The sequence below is a fragment of the Staurois parvus genome, unplaced genomic scaffold, assembly GCF_062004578.1.
Source record: "Staurois parvus isolate SC_StPar_1 unplaced genomic scaffold, SC_StPar_1.0 ptg000078l, whole genome shotgun sequence".
NCBI lineage: Eukaryota > Metazoa > Chordata > Amphibia > Anura > Ranidae > Staurois > Staurois parvus.
Window position 1 is genome coordinate 3695269 of NW_028317874.1, and position 26889 is coordinate 3722157.

The following is a 26889-nucleotide window of genomic DNA, read 5'->3' on the forward strand; positions in this document are numbered from 1 at the left end:
GAGAAGGGGATATTGTAATGCTCATCCACACCTACAAATCACAGAACAGTTTGCATTCATTGAAAATGACGTAGAACATTCTCGGAATGGATGAGCTGTAGAGCGAGCAACCTCCTGTGATATATGTATACTGAAAAAAAAAAAAAAAAATATATATATATATATATATATATATATATATATATATATATATATACATACATACATACATACATACATACACACACACACACACACACACACGACACTCGAAAAATCTGAATATCGTGCAAAAGTTCATTTATTTCAGTAATGCAGCTTAAATGGTGAAACAAATATATATGAGATAGATTCATTACATGCTAAGCAAGATAGTTCAAGCCGTGATTTGTCAGAATTGTCATGATTATGGCTTACAGCTCATGAAAACCCCAAATCCACAATCTCAGAAAATTAGAATATTACATGCAATCAATAAAACAAGGAGTGTACATAGAACAATATCGGACCTCTGAAAGTTATAAGCATGCATATGTACTCAGTAAAAAAAAAAAAAAAAAAAAAAAAAAAAAAAAAAAAAAAAAAAAAAAAAATCGGCCGATTTTCTACCCGTCTAGAGCCGGCAAAAAGTGTCCCTGCAGAGAGCTCTGCTATTTCTTTGACAGTTCTCTGACAGTTCCTTGACATTTATAGAAGTTGCAACAATGTATCTATTTGTTTCCATTTAGGATACAGATGTTTTTATTCGGAAACAAATAGATACAATGTTTCAACCGCTGTAAATGTCAAGGAACTGTCAGAGAACTGTCAGAAATAGCGGAGCTCTCTGCAGAGACACTTTTTGCTGGACTGGAATTCTTCTTATTTTCATCCTACTTCTTCATCCTCATCTTCTTCTTCTTCATCATCATCCTCATCCTCTTCTTCTTCTTCTTCTTCTTCATCATCCTCTTCTTCTTCTTCTTCATCATCCTCCCTCTTCTTCATCCTCTTCATCGTCATCCTCATCATCCTCTTCTTCCTCTTCATCATCCTCATCCTCTTCTTCATCATCCTCATCCTCTTCTTCATCATCCTCATCCTCTTCTTCATCATCCTCATCCTCTTCTTCCTCTTCTTCATCATCCTCATACTCTTCTTTTTGTCTTCCTCTTGCAGGTCACTGCTCATGCGCAGATTTTTTATCGGAAAAAAAAAAAAAAAATAAAAAAAAATAAAAAAAAAAAAATAAAAAAAAAAAATCGGCCGATTTGCCCACTAATTGCCGCGAAAATCGGCCGATTTTTTTCCAACTTTACCGGGAAAAAAAACGGCCAAAATACCGAAAAACGGCCGACCAAATCGCCCACTGACGATCCGAAAATCGGCCGATTTTATTTTCGGCCGAAAAATCGGCCGATTTTCGACCCATCTATGGCCTGCATAAGTGTCCCACTCTAATCAGCTAATTAAGCCATAACACCTGCAAAGGGTTCCTGAGCCTTTAAATGGTCTCTCAGTCTGGTTCAGTAGGAATCACAATCATGGGAAAGACTGCTGACCTGCCAGTTGTGCAGAAAACCATCATTGACACCCTCCATAAGGAGGGAAAGCCTCAAAAAGGTAATTGCAAAAGAAGTTGGATGTTCCCAAAGTGCTGTATCAAAGCACATTAATAGAAAGTTATGTGGAAGGGAAATTACTGTGCTTGATTGGCTAGCAAATTCGCCTGACCTGAACCCCATAGAGAATCTATGGGGCATTGCCAAGGAGAAAGATGAGAGACATGAGACCAACCAATGCAAAAGAGCTGAAGGCCGCTATTGAAGCATCCTGGTCTTCCATAACACCTCAGCAGTGCCACAGGCTGATAGCTTCCATGCCACGCCGCAGTGAGGCAGTAGTTGCTGCAAAAGGGGCCCAAACCAAGTACTGAGTACATATGCATGCTTATAACTTTCAGAGGTCCGATATTGTTCTATGTACACTCCTTGTTTTATTGATTGCATGTAATATTCTAATTTTCTGAGATTGTGGATTTGGGTTTTCATGAGCTGTAAGCCATAATCATCACAATTATGACAAATCATGGCTTGAGCTATCTTGCTTTGCATGTAATGAGTCTATCTCATATATTAGTTTCAACTTTTAAGTTGCATTACTGAAATAAATGAACTTTTGCATGATATTCTAATTTTTCGAGTTTCACCTGTATATATACAGTTGTGTTCAAAATAATAGCAGTCAGACATCACTAACCTGATCAATCACTGTTTTTGGTAGAAATTATACTACATGGAAAATAATTTACTGGCAGGTATAGTAGAGGAATAGAAATCCAACAGACCCAACAGTCATGACATGCATGCTGCTGATTCTGTGTAATTGAATCACTAATTGAAAGGGGCATGTTCAAAATAATAGCAGTGTGGAATTCTATTAGTGAGGTCATTCATTATTTGAAAAACAGGTGGCAAGTATTGCCCTTATTTAAGGAAGGAAGGCAGCAAATGTTGTACATGCTGGTTACAGTGCATTTCTCTCTGAAATTCTGAGGAAAATGGGTTGTTCCAGACATTGTTCAGAAGAACAGCGTACCTTGATTAAAAAGTTGATTGGAGAGGGGAAAACATATAAAGAAGTGCAGAAAATGATAGGCTGCTCAGCTACAATATGATTGCAAATGCTTTAAAATGGTAACCAAAGCCTGAAAGACGTGGAAGAAAGTGAAAAACTACCATTCGAATGGATAGAAGAATAGCCAAAATGGCAAGGACTCAGCCAACAATCAGCTCCAGGAAGATCAAAGAAGGTCTAAAGTTACCTGTGAGTACTGTTATAATTAGAAGATGCCTATGTGAAGCCAAGCTATCTGCAAGAAGCCCCCGCAAAGTCCCACTGTTGAAAAAAAAGACGTGCTGAAGAGGTTACAATTTGCCAAAGAGCACATTGACTGGCCTAAAGAGAAATGGCGCAACATTTTGTGGACTGATGAAAGTAAGATTGTTCTTTTTGGGTCTAGTGGCCGGAGACAGTTTGTCAGACGACCCCAAACACTGAATTCAAGCCACAGTACACTGTGAAGACAGTGAAGCATGGTTGTGCAAGCATCATGCTATGGAGATGTTTCTCATATTATGGTGTTGGGCCTATTTATCGCATACCAGGGATCATGGATCAGTTTGAATACATCAGAATACTTGAAGAGGTCATGCTGCCTTATGCTGAAGAGGAAATGCCCTTGAAATGGGTGTTCCAACAAGACAACGACCCCAAACACACCAGTAAATGTGCAACATCTTGGCTCCAGACCAACAAGATTGACATTATGGAGTGGCCAGCCCAATCCTCGGATCTTAATCCAATAGAAAACTTGTGGGGTGACATCAAAAATGCAGTTTCTGAGGCAAAACCAAGAAATAGAGAAGGACAGTGGAATGTAGTCCAATCATCCTGGGCTGGAATACCTGATCACAGGTGCCAGAAGTTGGTTGACTCCATGCAACACAGATGTACAGCAGTTCTCAGAAACAGTGCTTATACAACTAAATATTAAGTGATTCAAAGGAAAGCAAAATCTTCAAACGTTTTTCAGTTTATATAGTGAATGTTTGAGTTTGTTCAAAAAAAATAGTAGTGTTTTGTATTCTTTTTTACAGTCTAATATTCACTTTTCTTCACTTTTTTTTTTAGAGGGACAACACAAAGTTGACATTTTTCTTCATGTTTTGATTTGGAATAGAATGTGTAGTTTCCGAATGCATTTGTGTGTATGGAAATAAAAGCTATTAGAAGGATTTTGAGCTTTTATTCACTTTTTTTTTAACACACTGCTATTATTTTGAACACATACATTTTTTTTTTTTTTTTTTTTTTTTTTTTTTTTACACATACAGATTTTTTTCTCGTGCTTCAATATATGTAGAAAGCCTCTCTTGCCTGACCTGAAAAAGCATATTGAGATTATTAGTAATAGACATGAGCACTGTACTCTGCACTGCGAAGTGAAGCACTACACAACTCACCAAACATGCCCCCCCCCCCTTTTCTTAAGTGATCTGGAGACACACAGGCATAGGATGTGCTTTCTTACACATCAACAGCTGGATAAGGGTTCCTCTGTTGCTTATACCGTTATTATTTCAACAAAGTCTCTAATATGGCAGTCTATTTTTAAAGTGGATAACCATTTTGATAATGCATTAAAGTGTTTGAATAAAATATTTTAGATCCCTCAGTAATTACAAATACCTAGACAGCAAATTATGGGTCACAAATTTTTTTAATAAAAGGATTACCGCCATCTAGGCACCCAAAGCAATTTCCTTAGTCTACTGCCTAACAAACAATGCAGTAATTGGAAGATTTGTATATTTACTTTGAGCTAAGGAGGTACAAAATATTTGTTTGGTGGATTTAAGTAAAAAAAAAAAAAAAAAAAAAAAAAAAAAAAAGGAAAAGGAAAGAAAAAAAGATTAAAAAAACAAAAAAGTGAATGTTCCTGCAGTAAACAGCTAAGAAGTAAACAAACCTAAATGATAGTCTTGCTAGCTTTCCCTGATGTTGACCCGACGTGCCTAAAATATAAAATTAGCATTTAAAGTGTCTATTGCTGCTCACAGACTGATGTTTACATGACCCTGAACGGGAACAAAGACAATCCCTTTATCCTTTGAATATGCCTTAAATAACAAATATTTGCATCAGTCAAAGAATGCTAGTCCATGGTAGAATACAATGTTCTTTTAAATTAACGTCATATGACTCACACTGCTTAGAAGAAAACAAACAAAAAAAAAAAAAAACAACTTACTTTGAGCTGTCACAGATGAAGATGAACACAGGCAAAATATAAACCTGGTTCTGGGGCAATTTTTTTTCCCCCTTTTTTTTTTTTTTAATTATAAACCCAGGTTGTATATTTTTAGTTAAAAAAAAAAAAAAAAGCCTTTTAGAATCATTTTCTTAAATTTTATAAACAAAAAATGACAAACATGTACATACCTGCCAATATTGCACAGAGCGTCCCCGAACTTTCTCCCTTTCTCCTCTAAGGTCCCCTGCTGGCACGGTCTGCTCTTCCTCTTCTCGGTCTGTCCCCATGGCAAGCTACTTGCTATGGGAGCAGACATGCAGGCTCAATCCCAAGCCAGGCTGTGTGCTTGCAAAGCATACTGACGATTGGTAGGGGCTGTCGGTTCAAAATTTCCTGACATACAATCTCATAAAAGTCTATAGGGCTGGTATATGAATAGTGAGCTGATCAGAACACTTTGTTTTGCTCATAACAAGCAGTCAGAACCTGTTTTATTTCTAAATTGCACAAAATATAGAATTGGAAAACAAAATTGTGGTTGCTTTGGGAAACAAAAAAAAAAAAAAAAAAAAAAAAATTTTCCCCAGAACAGAGCACAGATGAAGCTCCATGTGTCTTATTTGGCTGACAGGGATAGCATCTATTTACATATTTCCAGCAGCATGAAGCAAGCACGGGTGTCCAGGTACAGCTGACCATTCTCTTTAAGACTGGGTGAATTTATTGGCCTGTTATTTGTGTGTCTAAAATTTCTGCTCGATCTTTTGAGCTCTTAAAATAACAGGTAATATTCCTGCCCTACACCTCCACCTTAGCACTTCCTAATGTCCTAGCCCAAAATTATGTTATGAGGATGGATGGCATTGTCAGAATATCCATAAATATAATATAAAGAAAGAATTATTGATAAGCTTGAAGTTACTAAACCCAGGACCCTGCATTCACTATATCTGGTCACAAAAAATGGAAATGCAATTATTTTAGTAAATATAGACTGCTAAATACCTTCTTCTCATCAGCAGTTAGAGCAATCTTGTCACTTTCTACCAGTGTCCAGCAGAGCGCTGGTTAAAGCTTGTAGGAGTTTTCAGTTCTCCCTCTTTGGGCTGCAAGACCCCTGACCCTCTGTCTGGACAGTGCTGCTGTACCCTGTGCTGATCAAATGCACTCTCCCAAGACAAAGAAAAAAAAAAAAAAACACAACACACACCTATCTAGCAATACACACCAAACTGAGCATGTGCAGCTTGCCCCCAAGGCTCTGTTCTATCAGCAGATGAGTCCTGGGGGGGGGGGGGGGGGGGGGGGAAATCAGAGAAAACAGGATCAAACAGACTTTTTACACAATGTGGAGGATTAACCCCTTAAGTTCCACAGTGAATAGAACAACAAGCATGCTTTACTGCATATACAGACTGATTTTACTGTTATGGGTTTAGTAACACTTAAATCTTTTACTTGCCTTAACCCGAGGAAATCTAGGATGACCTGGGTGGAAACACAGATCTAACACACACACACACACACACACACTTTTTTATAGTTACTTGAATATAGATTTTTGCACATTCATTTTTATATAGTTACATTCTTTGCACAGTACTAAACACTTTGTGTTATACATGTTTTTGCACAGTGATAGATAGTATTTATAGAGTTATTATTTAGGTGTAGGAGTGCGTAGCTTGAAACCCTATTGATATGATAATATAGTTTCTTATAACATTCAAGGGTTTTCAGTAGGGCTTTCTGATAGGCTGGCTTTTCACACTATATATTTGCATTTGATATATTAACATTTTTAAATAGCTGCTGTTTGACCAGTTGGTGTAGTACCATAGACTGTGGCGCAATTCAAGAACTTCTTTGTAGACTATACACACTATATTGTACATTACAGCCTCCTACGGTATATACACCCTATATTGCACATTTAACACACCTGCACTAAATCCGCTATATTGTACACTACAGACTTCTGCACTACATATAGTATGTTGCACATTAGACTCCTGCACTGTACATAGATGCCAACATTTAAAAAAATTAAAGGGACCCTTTTTTATGGTTTGTCCAGAAAGCCAGTGTAGGTGCAGCGATATGTAAATTAGGGGCGGGTCATCAATTGTCGGTGTGGCTTGGGAGAAAAATATGGCAGTGCGCTCTACGCGCCATGCCAAAAAGTGGGTGTGGCTTAAATAACTATGTTGGGCGTGGCATAAAGGGGTGTGTTTAGACTGATTTTCTTGGGCTCCCCCATACAAATTTTGCTCTCCACCCCAACAGCCCAAATAACAAAAACACACTGTGAGGGAAAATGGAACAGCCATATCTCAAACACAGGGGCAGACTGACCATTTGAAAACTCGGGCACTGCCCGAGGGCCCGGGGTCAGTAGGGGGCCCCATGAGATGCCCCTGGTACCTTTTTCATAGGCTTTTTTTAGTTTGGGCAAGGACACAGGGGCCCCATGATCCCCTATTGCCCAGGGGCCCCATGAGCTGTCAGTCCGCCCCTGATCAAACATTTTTTGATTAAGTGGATATGTATTGAATGTATATTTTGTTATTAGAAGTCTTATCGTATAACAGCTGTGTTAGAATGCCATTTACACCTCCAGCTGGGAAGATTGCCATCTAAAAGAAACAATGGGAAGTAAGATATTTGTGTGAATAACCATTTACATTTCAAAAAGAACTCAACCAGAAACCAGAATGTAACTTCAAAGCAGTCAGATAGCTAGGTACCACCCCATTTTAGGACATATAAAGTATCAGAAGTCCCTAGCTAGGTAGAGCATTACTTTTGAATCTAACACTGTATTGTTTTGCTCTCCCTGTATGTAGTTCTAGCTACATACTTGTATAATAAACACATCTACTTTTCAATCTGGCTTCAGCAGTCAAAATGTTACCGAAACCCATGAGTTTTGGGTTTCCCCAACAACACACATACTTATCTTAAAAAAAAAAAAAAAAAAAAAGGATTTAATAATATAAACAAAGAACTGGTCCACACTCACTGATTGGCTGCTAGAGGTTACTGCCGTTAGAACAGGGGACAGGAGTAGTACAGGAGATGGTCAGAGACTGCAGACATGGCACAAGGGATGGTCAGAGTACAGTATGCTCCACCACAAATGTTACAGTATGTTCCACAAATATCACACTATGCTTCACCATAACACACATATCTGACAGTGTGTCCATGCAGTCCGCTGCCTCCGCTGCCTCCACTGCCTCTTTACATGCTCCCGAAAGTGATCGGCTGAAGGTGGGCAAGCATGGCCACCCTCAGCTGGCCATGCCCCCCGCACTAATACTTTCCAATCATGTTATGAGGAGAGAACCACCCGACTTCCTAGAGGTGGGGGGGAGTTCTTGATGTGTTTATGAGGTCCATGTCAGCTGTTCATGACAATTCCAAAAATTTGTGATTCTGCCTAGTACGAGCTTCCAGCGGGACATTGGTCCAATATTTAGGATTTAGGACTGTCCCGGCAATTCATGACAGTTGGCAAATATGACTGTATATACTTTATTGTGCATTACAGACTCCACTATATTGTAATTACAGACTCTTGCGCTATATACACTATATTGTAAATTGCAGATTCCTGCCTTATATTGTACATTACAGACTCCCGCACTATATACATATACAGTTGTGTTCAAAATAACAGCAGTGTGTTAAAAAAAGTGCATAAAGCTCAAAATCCTTCTAATAGCTTTTATTTCCATACACACAAATGCATTGGGAACACTACACATTCTATTCCAAATCAAAACATGAACAAAAATATATCAAATTTGTGTTGTTCCTCTAAAAAAATTGAAAAGTGAATATTAGACTGTTCAAAAAAATAGTAGTGTTTTGTATTCTTCTTTACAAACTCAAACATTCACTATATAAACTGAAAAATGTTTGAAGATTTTGCTTTCCCTTGAATCACTTAATATTTAGTTGTATAAGCACTGTTTCTGAGAACTGCTGTACATCTGTGTTGCATGGAGTCAACCAACTTCTGGCACCTGTGATCAGGTATTCCAGCCCAGGATGATTGGACTACATTCCACAGTTCTTCTCTATTTCTTGGTTTTGCCTCAGAAACTGCATTTTTGATGTGACCCCACAAATTTTCTATTGGCTTAAGATCCGGGGATTGGGCTGGCCACTCCATAACGTCAATCTTGTTGGTCTGGAACCAAGATGTTGCACGTTTACTGGTGTGTTTGGGGTCGTTGTCGTGTTGGAACACCCATTTCAAGGGCATTTCCTCTTCAGCATAAGGCAGCATGACCTCTTCAAGTATTCTGATGTATTCAAACTGAGCCATGATCCCTGGTATGCGATAAATAGGCCCAACACCGTAGTGATTCAAGTACACAGAATCAGCAGCGTGCATGTCATGACTCTTGGGCCTGTTGTATATCTCTTACTCTACTACACCTGCTAGTAAATTATTTGCCATGTAGAAATATCATTTCTACCAAAAACAGTGATTGATCAGGTTAGTGACGTCTGACTGCTATTATTTTGAACACAACTGTATGTGTCCGACCAAAAGCATTTATTGCATCAATAGTTGATGTTTGTTAAGCAGTTCCTGACTATTTTAACCTCCCTGGCGGTATTCCCGAGTGTAGCTCGGGTTAAAGTTTCAGTACCACAAGCGGTAACCCCGAGCTACACTCAGGAATACCATGCAGCGCTGCGATCCCTTGATCACTTACCTTGTCCTGTGCTCCCGCGATGTCCCTCCTGCAGTGTCCCCGGCAATGTAATCCGGCGGATGCCGGCATCTGTCTTCTGGGTTCCATTCCCTGCGACGTCGGGACGTACGGGGAACGGAATGGCGGGAAATTTGAAAATGACATTCACAAAAATCACAAAGTAAAACATTACTGTATCAAAGCATTTCACATACATTTTGTCCCTAGTGCTTTGTCCTGTGCCCTGCCTGCATTTTTACTGTCCTTATTGCCTGGAAACTGAGAAATGTCCAAAAAGCATCCCTTTAGGTCAAAAGCGGTTTTAGACCAGCTAGAGAACAATAGTAAGTCAGAACCACTTGCAGAATTGAGTGATGATTCGTAGGGAAATTCGTCATCAGACGCTGAAAACAATTTTGCGACTTTGCTCAGTGATGTGCGAACTTGGCGCTATTTTTCAAATTTCAGTGTTTTTGGTTTGATTATATTATTGAATTAAATGTATTATATTATTATTTATGATTATTTATTAAATTATAATTTATGATTTCGTGTATCAAGTTTTATCCTACCCGGGATGTTTACTAGACTCTTGTTCGGACAGATTTCAGTGAGTTATTCCTAAGAATTACAGGCCTACAATATAAAACGCCAAATTTCCATGCAAAAATAATGGTACCGCTTTCAGCACCAAAAATCTGAAAATCATACCGCCAGGGAGGTTAATGAAGTTCTTCTTAAAGGTAGGCGCTGATAAAGTGTTAGCACTGTCTGTTTTCAGTGTGCACAAAATCATGTGTAATGGCAGAGTTTCTTTTTTAAATGAATGATTGTGCTGAGATTTATAAATGTCTGTGAGACTCTGATTGTGGCACAGCAATCTAAGCATATTTTATGGGTACAAGCGGCTTTGGTTTTATTTAACCACACCCCTTAAAGTCCCTCCCACTATTACAGCAATTTGGCCACAACCAACTTTTGCTGTGGCGCCCATAGTGCCTTGGATTACTATTCTACTTGAGATGCCCAAAAGGTGCTCTAGGTCTTTTACAATCCTAAAAACACCCCTGGCACCACGAAAACCCATGGACAAATCTCTACTGTGGCCATAAAGTACACCACATTTTTTTTTTATCAAGCAATGGGGCCCAACTTATGATCTTGCACACAGGTCCACGGATTTCATAAAACAGTACACTTTCATTTGAAATTGCCCCTTGGAAGGACTGAATCAACATGAACGGTTAAATCTGCCAAATGATTTGTAATTCTGTCCAGTTATACATCACCTGTTTCACCCTCCTGATATGTAATAGACAGAAGACTATTTCATATGCTGCCCTAGGAAACATTAAAATTGGGCACCCCCACCCCACCAGCCCCTCACTGCCACCCCCCTGAAAATTGCTGCCCTAGGCAAATGCCTTGTGGTAAATATGCCACTGGGTGAAACCCCTTTTCCTCAGTTAGGTAATACAGTTGTATCATCTCCCAACTCCCACACCAATTAGTCATCAGATCTGCTCTCTCCTCCTTTCAACATGCTCCCTACACTAAGACACTAGGATCAAAGAATAGATCACTGTAAATGGTGAAGTAATTTGCTCTGTTGCATGCAACCTGTGCAGAGTTTCTGGGGTGTAAACATTAAAGCCTCCTCAAAGCTTAGACTAACCACCAATGAAGAGGGGGGCAATTACTACTGATCACCAAATTAGGAGGGGAACACTGAGCAAAAAACTTTAGGGAGGATCAGTGAGCATCAGCATGCATTTACTCCTCCTGACCACTGCACATAGTCCATATGCCTGCACTCTGATTGCTGCCTTGTATGTTCTATGTTTTACATTATAGTCTGGACTGTGCATTATATATGCTTCGTTGTCCCGAGCGCTGCATTCTATATGCCATATAGGGGTTCTTCACACGGAATGGCTTTAAATTTTCTCATACTGGGCAATTATATCAAAATAGCTTTGCTTCATACTAGGCTTTACCTTTACAGAGGCTTCACATGAAACTTCTCCTTTGGTCCAGCCAGCATAAGCTGGAATTTTCAATTGATCCTAAAAAACCCATTCAACTCCGCTACTTCAATTTTCATGATCTGCCAAGATAAACGTCCCTCATCAAGAACTTCCTTTTCCATTTCTGAGATAAGCATATCAGTGTTATCCCACTTCAATCTGTGGGAAAATCTGGGGCCAAATGGTCGAGAGTGAGGAGATAAGTGGTATTCCACATGCTAGATTCCTTAAACTGGGTACACACTATCCAAAAATTGGTCAGTGGTTTTCACTGTCCTGACTTTCAGCCAGTGTGTACAGCAGTGTGTCTGACATAAGCATGTCTAATAAACAGCTTTTGTTGAATTCCCAGCCATCAGAATACACTTGTCAGTCCTGCCAAGTATAGCCTACAGTTTTGATCGTGCGGCAAAAATGACAGGGCGGTTGTACAGAAGTTGATCAGTAAGTTCAAGAGCTATAGAAACAGTTCAACACTTTCAGAAAGTAAAATTTATTACTAAAAAAGGTCAAAAAAAGGGCACAACAGCACAGCAAGCAGATAACAGAAAGAAGTTTAGGTAAATAAGTACTTGCCCACAAAGATGCCTGGGGTTAAGCAGTTTCAAGTCTGATGAGCTTAAAAGGGATTCTGGTCTTGACTGCTAGTTGCGTTGGTTCATCGCAGGAGAGACTTAGCTTTCTCTTGGTCTGCTAGATGTTAAAACGCAGACTGTCCTCACTTCTCTGACTACACACAAAGCATAACAGCTTCTTTTTCTACACAAAATCAGCTGGTATCTTCCTACAACGGACAAGCCAATTACCTTATTTGGCAAGAGGATTGTATAGACAGCCCCTTAGCAAGGTACACTGAACGCATTCCTGAGGGAGGGGGAATGAGGGGATCCATTAATACTTAACACAGTGAGAGCCGTGCCTGGCTCTTGTATGCACGATTGTGACACCTCCCCCCTCAGGTGGTTGCATGGGAGGGAACTACAATTTCCCTCCTGACGCAACCGGCCTCTGCCCAGAAGTTCACCTTGGGTTGACAGGGTGCCATTGCACTGCAGGAGAACCAGGTTCCTTCTGTTGTGCCGACCAAGTGAGTGGTCACGGGGGAGCACCAGTCGGCTGTGACTATCTGGATATCGTGGCGACTGCCAGGATGCCCACCTGTTCACAAAACACTTAGTCTCAGGGGTGTCATCTGCTAACATATTGAGATGTAGCTTTTTGTCAAGGTAGAGAATGAGCTTTTTCTCTCCCATCTCCTTCCTCTGAACCAGGACTACATCTGACCCGAAGGTAGTGGCGTCTGTGTGCACCAGAACCGGACAGGCGAATTCTGAAACTCGCTGCCCAGATGGGTCCACAGGTACCTTCATCCAAGATGAACAGTCCTCTTTACCTGCTAGCATCCAGGACACCAGTTCCGTCAGTTTCCGGTCTGCTAGGTCAGTCACGGGTCCAGCTGAGCCATGATAGTTGCACCTATGCGCCTTGCTGTAGCCGGCTGCACCCAAGACTGACAAAACCTGCTTCTTGGCCTGGGGAGTTGGCCAGGCCAGAACGGCCTCAATCTCCCCATTCCCAGACCTCTGGAGGTCTCTTCCTACCAGCGGTTCCCAAAACTGAACCACTGACATGCCCCTCTGACAGTTACCATTCTCAACTGTCAGACTAGGCATAGGCAGTTTTTCCCTGACTAGTGACAGGGGCCCGAACACACCTAAAAGTGGGCAACTGCACCCAGTCCCATTCCACATTGTAGGCCATTCCTGACCCCTGGGGAGGTGGTTGGTGCATTCTCAACCCTAATTAGCTTTTCCGGGAATTCAGGCAAGCCACATGGGGTGGTGAAGGCTGACTCGTCCTGAGCCTCCTGGGTTAGAGATGGTGGCCCAGACCCTCTGCTCAGGTCTGTGATGAATAGACAGGGGGCCCCTTCCGGATGCTTCATTACCTCATGGCTCCTGAGCATGGGGTAGGCCACAACCACAGGGCTGGCGCTCAGTTTTCCAAGGTCCTCACAAAGTCTGGTCATCTGATCCTCTTTGGGGATCGAGACTACCGGGGATGCCCAGACTCTAGCTGACCCCTGGATTCCTGACGGCGCCATTCCCTCTGTCTCTTTGGCCCATTCAGTCTGCACCTCCTGTGAGATGAGGTTGGCTGAAGGCATGGGGGAAAGATACACCCTGCCATCCAACTCATGAACTGCACGGTGAACTCTCCCCGGGTTTTCCTGAACTCTGACACCATCTATCATAGGCATTGCCAGCACCTTCTGTACCTGAATGGAAAGGAGAGGTGATTGGAGCTGAAGACCGCAGCCCCCTCTCGGAGATCCGCTGATCAACTCGAATGAGACCCCTCGGGGCCTGGGCAGGCCTATCCAGACCCTCCCTTTGCTCAGCCCCCAGAGATTGTACCTCTGCCCCCTTCCCAGAACTGTGGGTGACCCCCAACAATGAAAATGCATCATTTTTATCATCATGACAATCATCATCATTACCAACATTATCATCAACGTGATTGACATTATCAATATCAGCATCATCCTCATCGTTATTGACATTACCAATATCAGCATCATTATCATTAGTTACGGTTATAATATCAGTGACACATGAGTTCGATACCTCCCCATGCAAGGGGGATTCTTCTCGTTCTCCAGCTAATGAAGAACCTTGCCACTCGACTCCATTCCCAGCCCCCTCCCTCGGTCCATTCAGAGGTTGCCCAGACATTACCCCAACATCTGCACACAGTACCTTGGCATGTCCAGAGAGTTCCAGGGGGCCCTTCTGGGTATTCTCGGCAGGGGCGTAATAGGACACAAGAGTACCCAAATCGGCACCCAACAAAACAGGTGTGGGAATTTCATCTGAGACTCCCACCTCCCTCATTCCCCTTCCCGCACCCCAACCGATGAATACCTTGGCACAGGGTATGCGTGAACAGGACCCTCCAAATCCTGTGAGGGTAAGGAACTTTCCTGGGATGAGGTTCCTTTGCTTAATCACCTCTGGCCGGATCAAGGTGACTTCTGCTCCGGTGTCCCGGAAACCAGTTACAGACCGGTTGCCCACAGTGACTAGCTGCAAGTTGGCGGGGGTTACCTGCATCTTCTGGCGGACAAACATCACGGAAGAAGAGTTGCTGGCCAGATGAGGTCGTCTGCTTCTGCTCAGGACACTGCATCCTGAAATGTCCGGCTTTCCCACAGGTGTAACATCTGCGGTTGTCAGGCAGGGATGGCTTGGCTCCAAGCACTGCAGGTGGGGGCGGAGGGGAATCTTGACTCACCAGCGTAGGAGAGGTTGTTAGGGGCGATTTCCCTCCTTTCCAGCCATTTAGAGGAGCCTTGCGAGGGTCAGACACTCGCGTGTGGACGAAGGTATCTGCCAAATCAGCTGCAGCTTTAGTAGAGGCTGGCTCTCTCTCCAAGACAAACTGTCTGACGTCAGCTGGGCAGATGTGTAGGAGTTGATCACGTATATGAGATCTTCTAAAGACTCATAGGAGTTAGCTTTCAGTCCTTTAGTCCACTGCCAGAATGTGGTGCGTAAGTGACTCGCCACATCCATGTAAGAGTCCCCAGGTCCCTTTTGCATGGACCTGAACCGCTTGCGGTACACTTTCGGGGTCATCTGGTACTTCCGGATGATGGCATCTTTTAAAGCGTCATAATCGTCGTCCTGCCCCTCTGGCAATTCAACAAACGCATCCAGGGCCTTGCCTCATAGCCCTGGTGTCAGGTACCGAGCCCATTGAGTTGGGGGCACATGGTACTGACGGCACGTTTTTTCAAATGACAGTAAATACGTGTCAATGTCACTATCTTTGTCCATCACTGGAAACTTGGCTGCTGTGCCCATGGCCAGAGAGGTGTCCCTCTGCTCTAGGGATCCTGGGTTCTGCACCGGTCGCTGTGGCCTCGCCATCTCCAGCTCGTGCTGACGATCAGCTTCCTTCTGCACCACCTCTCTCTCAGCTTGGCATTCCGCAGCTTCTCTGTCAGCCACTGCTTGATGTTCCGCCAGCTCTCTGTCAGCCTGGCGTTCAAGGAACCGCAGGTATGCCTCAAGATGTCTCCATGAGGCGTTTCAGGACTTCCTGCCTCTGAGGAGAGTCTCTGCTGGTTACAGGCACTCCAGTGCTGGTCCGCTCAGGCGGTGGTGTGATAACATTCGGTGATCCTCCAGTGTCAGTCTCTGTATGCCTCTCCGGCAAGGCCGTCTCTGAGCCACCGGGATCAGATGTAGCGGGAACCCCATCATGGTCAAGTTCCCCCGAGTTCTGATCTGCTTGGGTATCATACTCCAGTAGGTCCCGAATCAAATTTTTACGATTTTTGCGACCGACGTCCATTGCTCGTGAGGTACATTCTGCCCTCAAACCACCTTTGCTCATTTTCTCGTATTCTGCTTCACCAGGCATAATTGCAAGCAAAGATAGAATAGAAAGTAGAAAAAGGAAGGAGCTGTTGCTATATCTCTCTCATATTTTATATATATATATATATATATATATATATATATATATATATATATATATATATATATATATATATATATATATATATATATATAAACAAATAAGCACCGCTTGTTTCTAAGGACTGTTTCCACAAAGGTTACAATCCTTCAGTGCAGAGCTAATTTCTAACACTGCACTACAGCTCTTCATGCAACTCTCCCACGTACGCTGCAAACCAATATGTGACGGGCGTGGCATCAGACCCCAGACCTTCTCACCAAACTCGTGACCAAAGGACTAGCCAATCTAAAACTGCGATGTCACATGCGTAACAATGCCACGTCCAGCTGCACCCTGCACAAAGATTTTCCAGCTAATGGACTACAATCCGTGTACCTGCAGCTTGGACGCGCTTGTTACTGGGTCAGGTTAATTATGCAATTAACCCTTCACACTGCCACCACCTCCTTTTTGTACAGAGGAAGACGAAACTCAGCAATATCAGAAATACACTAGGATGATTGGTTAATCATCAGTATCCCGCTATCTCCACAGAGACAGGTTATACAGAGGGTTAAATACTCATAGTAGTGCTCTTCAGCGGCAGGGATTCGTAAATTACATTCAAGAGCTATAGAAACAGTTCAACACTTTCAGAAAGTAAAATTTATTTCTAAAAAAGGTCAGGAGGGTGCAGTAGAAATATTTACAGAAAAAAGATGTAACACACACACACACAACAGAAAGAAGTTTAGGTAAATAAGTACTTGCCCACAAAGATGCCTGGGGTTAAGCAGTTTCAAGTCTGATGAGCTTAAAGATGGATTTCTGGTCTCGACTGCTAGTTTCGTTGGTTCATCGCAGGAGACTTAGTTTACTCTCGGTCTGCTAGATGTTAAAACGCAGACGGTCATCACTTCTCTGACTACACACAAAGCATAACAGCTTCTTTTTCTACACAAAATCAACTGGCATCTTCCTACAACGGACAAGCCAATTACCTTATTTGGCAAGAGGATTGTATAGACAGCCCCTTAGCAAGGTACACTGAACACATTACTGAGGGAGGGGAAATGAGGGGACACATTAAGACTTAACACAGTGAGAGCTGTGCCTGGCTCTTGTATGCACGATTGTGACAGATCCCATTGGCCGCTCATGTGAAAGGGGCCTTAGGGTTGGAGAAACAGTAGTACACTGATCTTCCTAATGAATGGTTGTGCAGGAGGGGCGCGTAAGCAAATGTCTGATCATTGAAAGAACGACAGATTGTGCTCCTAGCACAGCCAAAAAACTGACCACACTGACCAGGTATTTCACACAAAAGGAAGCAATACATAGAGAACAAGATAATTTTTAACACAAGTACATGGTACACCAGACACATATCGAGAATATGAAATGTTGGTGTAACATTATTTAAAAAGGCATGAAGAATCTTTAGTAAAAATCAGATATGTATTTTTTCAGCTATGTGAAAGTTATAAGCACCAGTTTTGCGGTGGTGAGAGAATCGCTGATTCTCATTGTATGTCATCATCAGTTCAAAAATGTAATGAACTGGCTCTTCCTTGTGCCAATAGAATATGGTCCAATGTAACAATAACCTAAGCCTGTAAAGTTGGTTGGACAGCTAGAGAAGCACAGTGGCTAAATGGTTAGCACTTCCGCCTGGCAGTACTAGGATCATTGGTTCAAATCCCAACCATGGCACCACCTGCCTGGAGTTTGCATGCTCTCCCTGTGCCTGCATGTGTTTCCTCTGGGTACTCTGGTTTCCTCGCACACTTCAACAACACGAGGGTAGGTTAATTGGATCCTGTCTAAATTGGCCCAAGTATGAGTATATATGAAAGTAAATTAGGGACCTTAGGAATGTACACTCCTTGAGGGTTAGGGACTGATGTGAATGTACAATATATATGTAAAGCACTGCGTAAACGGTCGGCGCTATACAAGTACCTGTATAAGTAAAAAATAAATAAATCCCACAAAGCAGACTAAACTCATCATGAGAACTCATGTTCTCCAAAACTGTTACATTCAAGGCACGCTGTGAATAGCAGCTGTCACAGTTGCTTGTGTTTCAACTGAAATATGCAGCTATCAAATGGCTAGTGTCATACCTGACCACATATACAGCACCACGGTAACTGCAGATGGGGCAGGGGCTAAGATGGCAGCTTATTTGGCTTTATATTATTGGAGGGTTTACCTGCCTATTCAAAATCCTTGGTGAGATGTACACTGAGCTGTGACCTTACTGTAGTTGCACTGTGCTGCCATGTACAAGGAGCTGTGACCTTAGTGTAGTTGCACTGTGCTGCCAAGCATTCACAAAAGGCACCCCAATGCACTTTCCAAAAAGGCACATGCATTGTAGCACACTAAAACTCATAGTAGCAAAGTACAGTGTGTTTAAAAAAAATTAAAGTTCTTTGGCGCCATTTTGGTGCCCTGGGCGCCCATTCAAAATATTAGGCTGCCCTGACGTAGCGCACATTGTTGAACTTTACAAGCACGCACCGTCACACCTGCATAGATGTGAACTAGGTCTAAAGCAGATTGAACAGACACTTCAATGCATATTTATCTACATCCCCATGGCCATGCTGTGACAATTGCAGCCTTAAACAAAATCTTCTCTACAATGCGCATGGTTGAAAGTCATAGACTTCATGGGCCCATCTGTTAAGCATTTCTTGCTTCAGGTAATGGTTCCATAGAAGTCTACAGGTGCTTCCAGCGCAAAGAAAATTTTACTGACAGATGTGATTTATGCACCAAGTTCTCCACTGTATCTATTGGTGCAGCTACAGTTGTTACCTAGGCTGAACTTCAAACATGTCTGCCTTCATGTATCTATAATTACATTGGGGATTGATGGATGGGACTAGTAATTTGCACATAGAAAACAAGGTTCTTTGCGCTCTTTTCAACTTACAGTATGTGACAAGAACACTGAAGTTCAGGTAAAATGTACAGTTACTTTCTGTACTTGCTGAAAATGATCTTAGACTTAAAAGTGAAAAGTTGTAGTTCCACCTATAGCTGAAGCCCAATTTGTGGGCATTCCTATGGAGGAGTTGCAACCAGCACTGAAGCTACCACCTCTTCTTTCTGAAGCGCTGTAAAGTAGGGAAAGGGCAGAACACCTAACAGAATTTACTTCTATTCTGGACTCCTTCACTTTCTGGTCTGGGAACAACCTTTTACCAACCAGGAGGGAAGGGAAAATCTGCAATGGGAACAGACAATAAAAAGCTGAAAAAAGTTCTAGCATTCTCCTAACTACCTTTAAAAAGCATTTCTACTTCGGATTGTGTTGCTGCTAGACAGATTTGCTCTTATTTCCTGTCCTGGGCCCAACCTTTATACAATACAGAAAGTGAAGGAACCTCTCCAATAGAGCCTCTGATAGCAGTTGGAAAAAAAGTTTTGTCTATAGATACACTTTAAGGTATATCTAAAGCTATTGTTTTAGCTTTAGATACAGTAAGGAATGGTTCAAACGTGTCAATTTTTTGGTTTTGTTTGCATCTTTCGGATAATTTTCCCTGGTGGCGGCGGTCATCCAGTCAAATGGTAAGTGCTCCAGAATGGAGGAAACAAATTTGACTTTACTTTATATTCTTGCTCTCCTTCTGTGTTCTCCATCAGCGATGACAACTGAAGGATTCTGTGACCACTGTATCCCCTGCCATGTTCACTAGGAATTCTTCTAGGTCCTGCAGGGATCCTTTTCAGATGATGGGCTGCCACAAAATGATATGACTCCTGTGCATTCTCAGCATGCCAAGAAGAGAGCCAATCTGTAAACTGCATGGCACATGTGTGGTACATTTTACACAGAAAACAAAAGTCACAAGGAGCCAAAGAAAAGTTTACTTTTTTTGACAAAAGGTTCTACCGCCTGATTTTTTTGTTAACACTGATTTCCAGCAACCATCTACTTTTTAAACTTACATTGGGCCAGCTTGGTTACATTATCCATGTGTCACATCCTGAGAGCTGCTGGGGATGCAGAAATACACCATAGTAGCCTGTGCTACATACAGTCTTTGCTGTCTTGTTCTGGATGCTGCGGATTCCTGTACCTCAGCTATTCAGCGAACATCTAGAATTTTTTTCACTTAATACAAGGGATCCTCTGTTTGAATGATGTGGAGATTGTGCTATCATCTGGGGTTGCAGCAATGTGAACTGAGCCTTAGTGTCAAAGAGTAACTCCCTGTGCTGTCCATGGCAACCAGCTATTCCCTTGCCTGTTTATAGGGCATAGTAAATAAAACAGGCTATTGATTCAGGAAAGGGCTTATTAGAACTTCAACATAAAGTAGAGTGAAGGTTGGCCACAAGTGATGCTGAAGACTGCAGCTTGCAATGCTTAGGAGACTATCACAATGATCTTTCGAGCAAGGTGTGAAAATGGAACAGACCATTTTTCACTTGACTCTTTAGGAATCAGCTGCCTATCCATAGTCATCCTCACTTGTGCAGCATCTGTTTCCATTACTTATCCTTCACCAAGCCAACAGTTCATGTCATACTCCAGACATCCCTATCCAGACACCCACTGATCTGCTCATTCTCATATAACCTCTTGACGTGAAGGATCTTGAACAGTGCAATATCAGTTACTAAGCCAAAGATGTGGAATGCCCAGCAACAGCAATTTAGACAAAAATGAACTGTGAAAAGACTCACAAGAACAAATGATTTATATAAAAAAAGGAACTGCTATAGCTGGTACATTTGCAGGGCAACCTACGGGCAGCACTACACCTATAGGGGAGTCCAATCTGACTTACTTCTGGGTATGGTAGGACAGCTAATTTAGACAGATACTTATAATCTGGAATTTATAATCTGGAACTGCCTTTTTTAGTATTTTTCTTACAACACGTTGCAAGCCAATGATTGAAGGTTTACCAATATAACAATACCATAACAACTTTGTACTGACAGCATCCAGAAGAACAGAAAGTCAATGAATGAGGGCTTACCAATAAAACATTACCATAAGAACTCAGGCGAACTGCATCAAGAACAGAAAGCTAATGAATGATGGTTTACTAATACAATGAACAATGTATAAAAGAACAACCCAATACCATTACCAACTTTGTAGCTATAGAACAATATACCAGTAATTTTACCAACTTTGAAGCTAAACAACATCCAGAAGAACTGAAAGCTAATGAATGACAGTTTACTAATACAACAATATACCAATACAATTACCAACTTTGTAGCCAACAACATCCAGAAGGAAAAAAAAAAAAAAAAACACAATTAATGGGGATTTACTAATAACAATACCATAACGTTGAAGCTTTCAGCATCCAGAAGCACAGAAAGATAATAAATGACTTCATAATAAACTAATATACAAACAATGAGAACAATATTACTATTACCAATTTAGTAGCCATCAGTGTCCAAAAGCACAGAAACATAATGAATGCGGACTTAATAAAACAAAAACATTAGAACAGTATATTATACAAATAAAACAAACATTATAACAGTATATTAAACAACAATGACAACATTACTATTACCAACTTTGTAGCCATCAACATCCAAAAGCACAGAAACATAATGAATGCGGACTTAATAAAACATTAGAACAGTATATTAGACAACATTACTATTACCAACTTGTTAGCCATCGACATCCAGAAGCAAAGAAAGCTAATGAATGAGCGCTTACTAATAAACCAATATCATACCAACTTTGTAGTTTGTTCAGCATCCAGAAGAACAGACAACTTGTACTGGAAGCTAAACAAAGCTTGGCATCCATTATACAACTTTTGACAGCTGGTACATAGATCCATCCTAATTTTACTATTGTGTTATATTATTCTCTTTTGATTACATTTAATGTACAGGATTTATATGGCATCAATACTTCCATTATATTGTACAAAATAGTGAAAGCTTGCTGTCTAGATATTGCTAATACAAAGCTAATGCATTCACCAGTACAGAGACCTCTACAAAGCAAGGGTCATAGGTGCCTTGTCTTATCATCAAAGACACAACTTACTCTTCCAGAGCCTGAACTGGTTAAATCCAAGTTGCCTTTCATGTCAGCACATCTGATCAGCCTGTTTATACCATCAGTGCTATAATCCAGAGGCAGCATGAGCTAATATAAGTGGATCTGTTATACAAAGGGGGTCCTTACCTCCTGATCCAGCCACAGCTTCTCTTCCCAGCTTAGCCTGCAGCCGATCAGTGAACTAATAATGTTCCTCTGGTGATTTCATGAAGCCATCCACTCTGCATCTCCTCCCCCTCTCCATTCTTTGGTGTTCACTCCCTCTGTCCCTCCTTCTGCTCCAGCTTCCACTCTTCTCCCACTTTTAACCAGTAGAGGATTTTTATGGGAAGACAAGACATGAGGATCAGGCGATCTCCTCATTGAATAAAAAAATTCAGTGGTGTGATACTGAACAGGGATCAGACCACATTGTACTGAATGTCAAATCTTTCCATTTGTGTCTATTATACCCAGAGCAGCATGACAGCTTTAGTTGGTGTGGGTTATGTATGGAAAAGCTTCAGATGAGATTCTCTGGCACAGAGTCCCTAGAAATTCATTTTTAAATGCTGATGACAATAAAATGATTTCTAACATTAAGGGGTTAAAGAAGCTTTATTTATTTCAGGTACTTATATAGCGCTGTCAATTTACACAGTGCTTTATATATATATATATTGTACATTCATATCAGTCCCTAACCCTCAAGGGGTGTACAATCTAAGGTCCCTAACTCACATGCATACATACTAGGGCCAATTTAGACAGGATCCAATTAACCTACCAGCATGTCTTTGGAGTGTGGGAGGAAACCAGAGAACCCAGAGAAAACCCATGCAGGCATAGGGGGAACATGCAAACTCCAGGCAGGAGGTGCTGTAGCGGGGATTTGAACCAACAACCCTAGTACTGCCAGACAGAAGTGCTAACCATTTAGCCACTGTGCTGCCCAGAAGCTTTGTAAACATAATCCTGACAAAAGATAAAGAAACTGATAATTTTTGGTGCTCCTTAACTATTGTGTTAAACCACATTTTATCATTTTTTTTTATCACAACATGAGATCTTCATGCACATGGGTGCAATTGCATGCGTGGCATAAATATGCTGCATATTTTGGTGCCTGGGATGTCTTGGTGCTGCATACAGCTGCCCAAAAACATGAGAGCCCTTTCATTTGAATGGACTCCTATGCCCTGGGACATGCAGAAAAGAAGTCCCTGCACTACTTCAGAAATCGCAGCCCGCATGGGAACTGAGGTTCTCAGTATGGTTGCAATTTCCAGTGCGGGCGGAATTAGAATTAATGGCACCCGCCTGTAGGTCCCGCATTCTTCTATGTGGGTGGTGCGGTTGCAGGTATTTATGCGGGTCCCACAGCAGCACCACCCGCACAGATGTGAACCAGGGGTAGGTGAAGGCAGCTGTACATAGCTAATAGCTTAAAGCAGTGCATGGACACAGACTTAAGGTGGGAATACACAAGTAGAAAATCGACCAATCGGTCATCCAACAACTGAGAGGCATTCGTTCGTTGGTGGAAAACGTGGCCCACATTAACCAATCTAAAAAAAACCTTGGTTGGGCAATACGTAGTGTTGACATCCTCCATACAAGTGGAAGTGATGCAGTGTGCATGTGACCTTGTAGCCACGCTCTTCCGGACAGAACGAGTGATATACACAACAATTAACAGCAATGAGCATAATATTGTTTACTACATTATCTATACACATAAATAGTGATAAATAAAATATAATCTGCAGAATTCTGGTTTCATTATCTCATTAGGCCAATCTACTTTTAACATTTGGATTTTTTGTTTGTGTTTAGGAAGATTCCTTGGACATAAACATCCGGGTCACGTTGTTTCCGCTCATGTGTGATAGAACTTGATAGATTTTTTTTTTCGTAGGACTGTCATACCACCTCATAGAAAATCGGTGGTTCTCATGTGAAATGACATTTTTCACTGTTGTTCAACCGGATTTTTTCATTCACAATATCTTTATCGGTAAAAACATCCTGCTCATCAACGAAGAGAAAATCTATTGATCAGTGGTTCCGGTAAATTTTTCGTACGATTTTCTTATCACGTGTATGGAGCAAAACTCCCCAGTCACACTGGATGAGAATTGGCATGCGACAGGTGTATGTGAAAATCAGGCCACTCAGCCTGTACTAAAAAATGACAGTGAAAAATAAAATGAAATTAAATGAAAATGTGGTTGTCTGCAGGTGAACACATAAGCAACCGTTCTCTACAGTAAAGGATAGGTGTCCAAACCTGCATGCATCTTTCTGCATCCAACAGCAATCATCCATCCCTAATCCCCCGGTCACATCAAAGTTGATTTTGACTTACAGTGAAGTCGCATGATTTAAAAATTGGGTGACGTGCCGTTTTCAGTTGTGATGTGTAAGACATCTGACACAGATGGCTATGCAAATCGCAACAAACGTAGTGCATGTACTACTTTAGAAATCAGTGCTGCTGCGACCAAGTCGGAACTGCACCAATATAAATCGCTCTAATAGCAGACAATAGGTTGCAACTTTGCATACGATTTGCAAGTCGCATGGCATGCAAATCGCATGCCAAATCACACCCGAGGTTCACATCTATGCAGGTTGTGTTTGAGCTGTTTCTGTATTGCATTTTGTGTTGCATTTTGAGCTTTTGCACATGTGTTTTTTATGCGTTTGGCGTTTTTTTTCTTTTTTTAATTTTTCTTGTTGCTAGGCGGATTTAAAACACAAAATATCAAAAACACAGCAAAAACATAAAAAAACACAGCAAAAACGCAATATATACTTTTCTGCAGCGTTTCCATTGAAGTCTATAGAACCAAAAACTGAACTTTTTGCATTAAAAAAGTCCCTGACCCTTTCCAAAAATTGGGCGAAAATGCGGAGATGTGAACGTGTCCCATAGGAAATCAAGTTAAATGAACTGCTGTGCGTTTCTTCAAAACGCTGCAGAAAACACTTAGGTGTGAACCTAGGGTGACAGCAGGTAACCTCTGCATGTGCTTTTATCCGCTAACAGCCACACCCACTGGCAGCTTGTCATTCATTCACATGAGCAAACCGGCTGCAGCTAAACAGAAACACTGATGATGCCAGCTGCCAGAATCTGCAGATTCCTGCCCTCGGAACTTGCACTCCTGCCCTAATCGCCTGTGTGAATGAGAGTTAAGCTGGCCATACACTGTGTGAAGTTTGGCTAGTTCATGATGACCCAGTGAAATTCACTTTGTGGCCCTGTTGACCTCCTCCCACCAAAATTATTTAATTGAAAAATCAAAGGAGCCAGGTGGGAAAATGTCAGTAGATCAGCAGTTTAATTCAGTCAACAGATTGTAGCTTTCAGAATGCAGTAGCCCAGCAAGCGGATTTGCCCATCTGCACTATGTAGTGTGGATGAAGGAATCAGATATTTTTTTTGTTCAGCCTGTGGGCAGAACATAAAAAAACATGTATGGTATGCCTTAGATCAGCGGTTCTCAACCTGTGGGTCACGACCCCTTTGGGGGTCAAACAACCCTTTCACAGGGGTCTCCTAAGACCATCGGAAAACACATATTTCCGATGGTCTTAGGAACCAAGACACCGCTCCTCTATCAGTCTCCAGGCGGGTCCACCCACATGCAGATACATCCACATTTCCCTGGACCGCGATGTGTGGGCGGGATGACATGCCGCCCCTGTCATCTGGCCACATCCCCAGGATCACTCAACAGCTCCGCCTCCTCACCAGTGATTGGCCGCCGGAACTGTAGCTCAGGAGAGGCACACAGGCGGCCAATCACTGGCGAGGAGGTGGAGCTTGGAGAGGAGGAGCCGAGCAGCAGCGCGAAGATCAAAGAAGATCGAGCGAGGAAGTGGCCAGAGAAGGAAGACAGCTGACAGATAAGTGTCTGTAACGTGCAGATGGTGCTGCTGCAGCCAGGTATGCTGACTGTAGATGGGAGAGGGAGGGAGCGAGCCCAGGCTGGAGCAGGAGTCAGCAAGGTAAGTATCATTGGTGTCAGTGGGAGGAATAGTGCCCCATCATTGGTGTCACTAATACCAATGATGGGGCACTATTCCTCCCACTGACACCAATGATGGGGCACTATTTCCTCCCCCCCCCACTGACACCAACGATGGGGAACTATTCCTCCCCCACTAGTATCAATGATGGGGCACTATCCCCCCCCCACTGACACCAATGATGGGGCACTATTCCTCCCACACTGACACCAATGATGGGGCACTATTCCTCCCACTGACACCAACAATGTGGCACTATTCCTCCCACTGATACCAATGATGGGACACTATTCCTCCCACTGATACCAACGATGGGACACTATTCCTCTCACTGACATCAGTGATGTGGCACTACTCCTCTCACTGACACCAATGATGTGGCACTACTCCTCCCACTGCAAAATTACAGTTATAAAGCAGCAACGAAAATAATTTTATGGTTGGGGGTCACCACAACATGAGGAACTGTATTAAAGGATCGCGGCATTAGGAAGGTTGAGAACCACTGACTTAGATGATGGGCAAGCAGTTGTAAACCAACATGTATCATTTGACATCCGATTACTTCTAAGTCCAGCCTAGATCTGAAAAGAGAAAAAAGTCTGCATCTTTTTCAGTTTTTTTCAAACCTAAATGTGACAGATGGGAAGTAAAAGGATGTTAATGGCTGCACATTCACAGATCCCCTGTTGATCGGAATGAAGGACGGTGAAAGCAAGAGCGAGAATCTCTGTGTAAGGGAATTCCTGTATGGCAACTGCGCATGCACACAACATCGTGCATAGAAATAAGCACAGGCGCATTGGCAATAAAAATGAGCAT

General features: G+C 42.1%; 1 protein-coding gene across 2 annotated transcripts in view; it reads right to left on the reverse strand.

Moving 5' to 3' along the window:
- The window catches only part of SERPINE2 (serpin family E member 2), a 101058-nt gene extending 78733 nt beyond the window's left edge, over positions 1 to 22325 (reverse strand). Inside the window, exon 1 of one of the 2 annotated variants that reach the window (XM_089669502.1) lies at positions 22177 to 22325. The gene's annotated coding sequence lies outside the window, so the exon portion shown is untranslated. Of the gene's footprint in view, positions 1 to 22035; positions 22059 to 22176 lie in introns of those variants that run through there. The other variant, XM_089669503.1, reaches the window with a different exon arrangement.
- Between the last annotated feature and the right edge of the window lie 4564 nt (positions 22326 to 26889).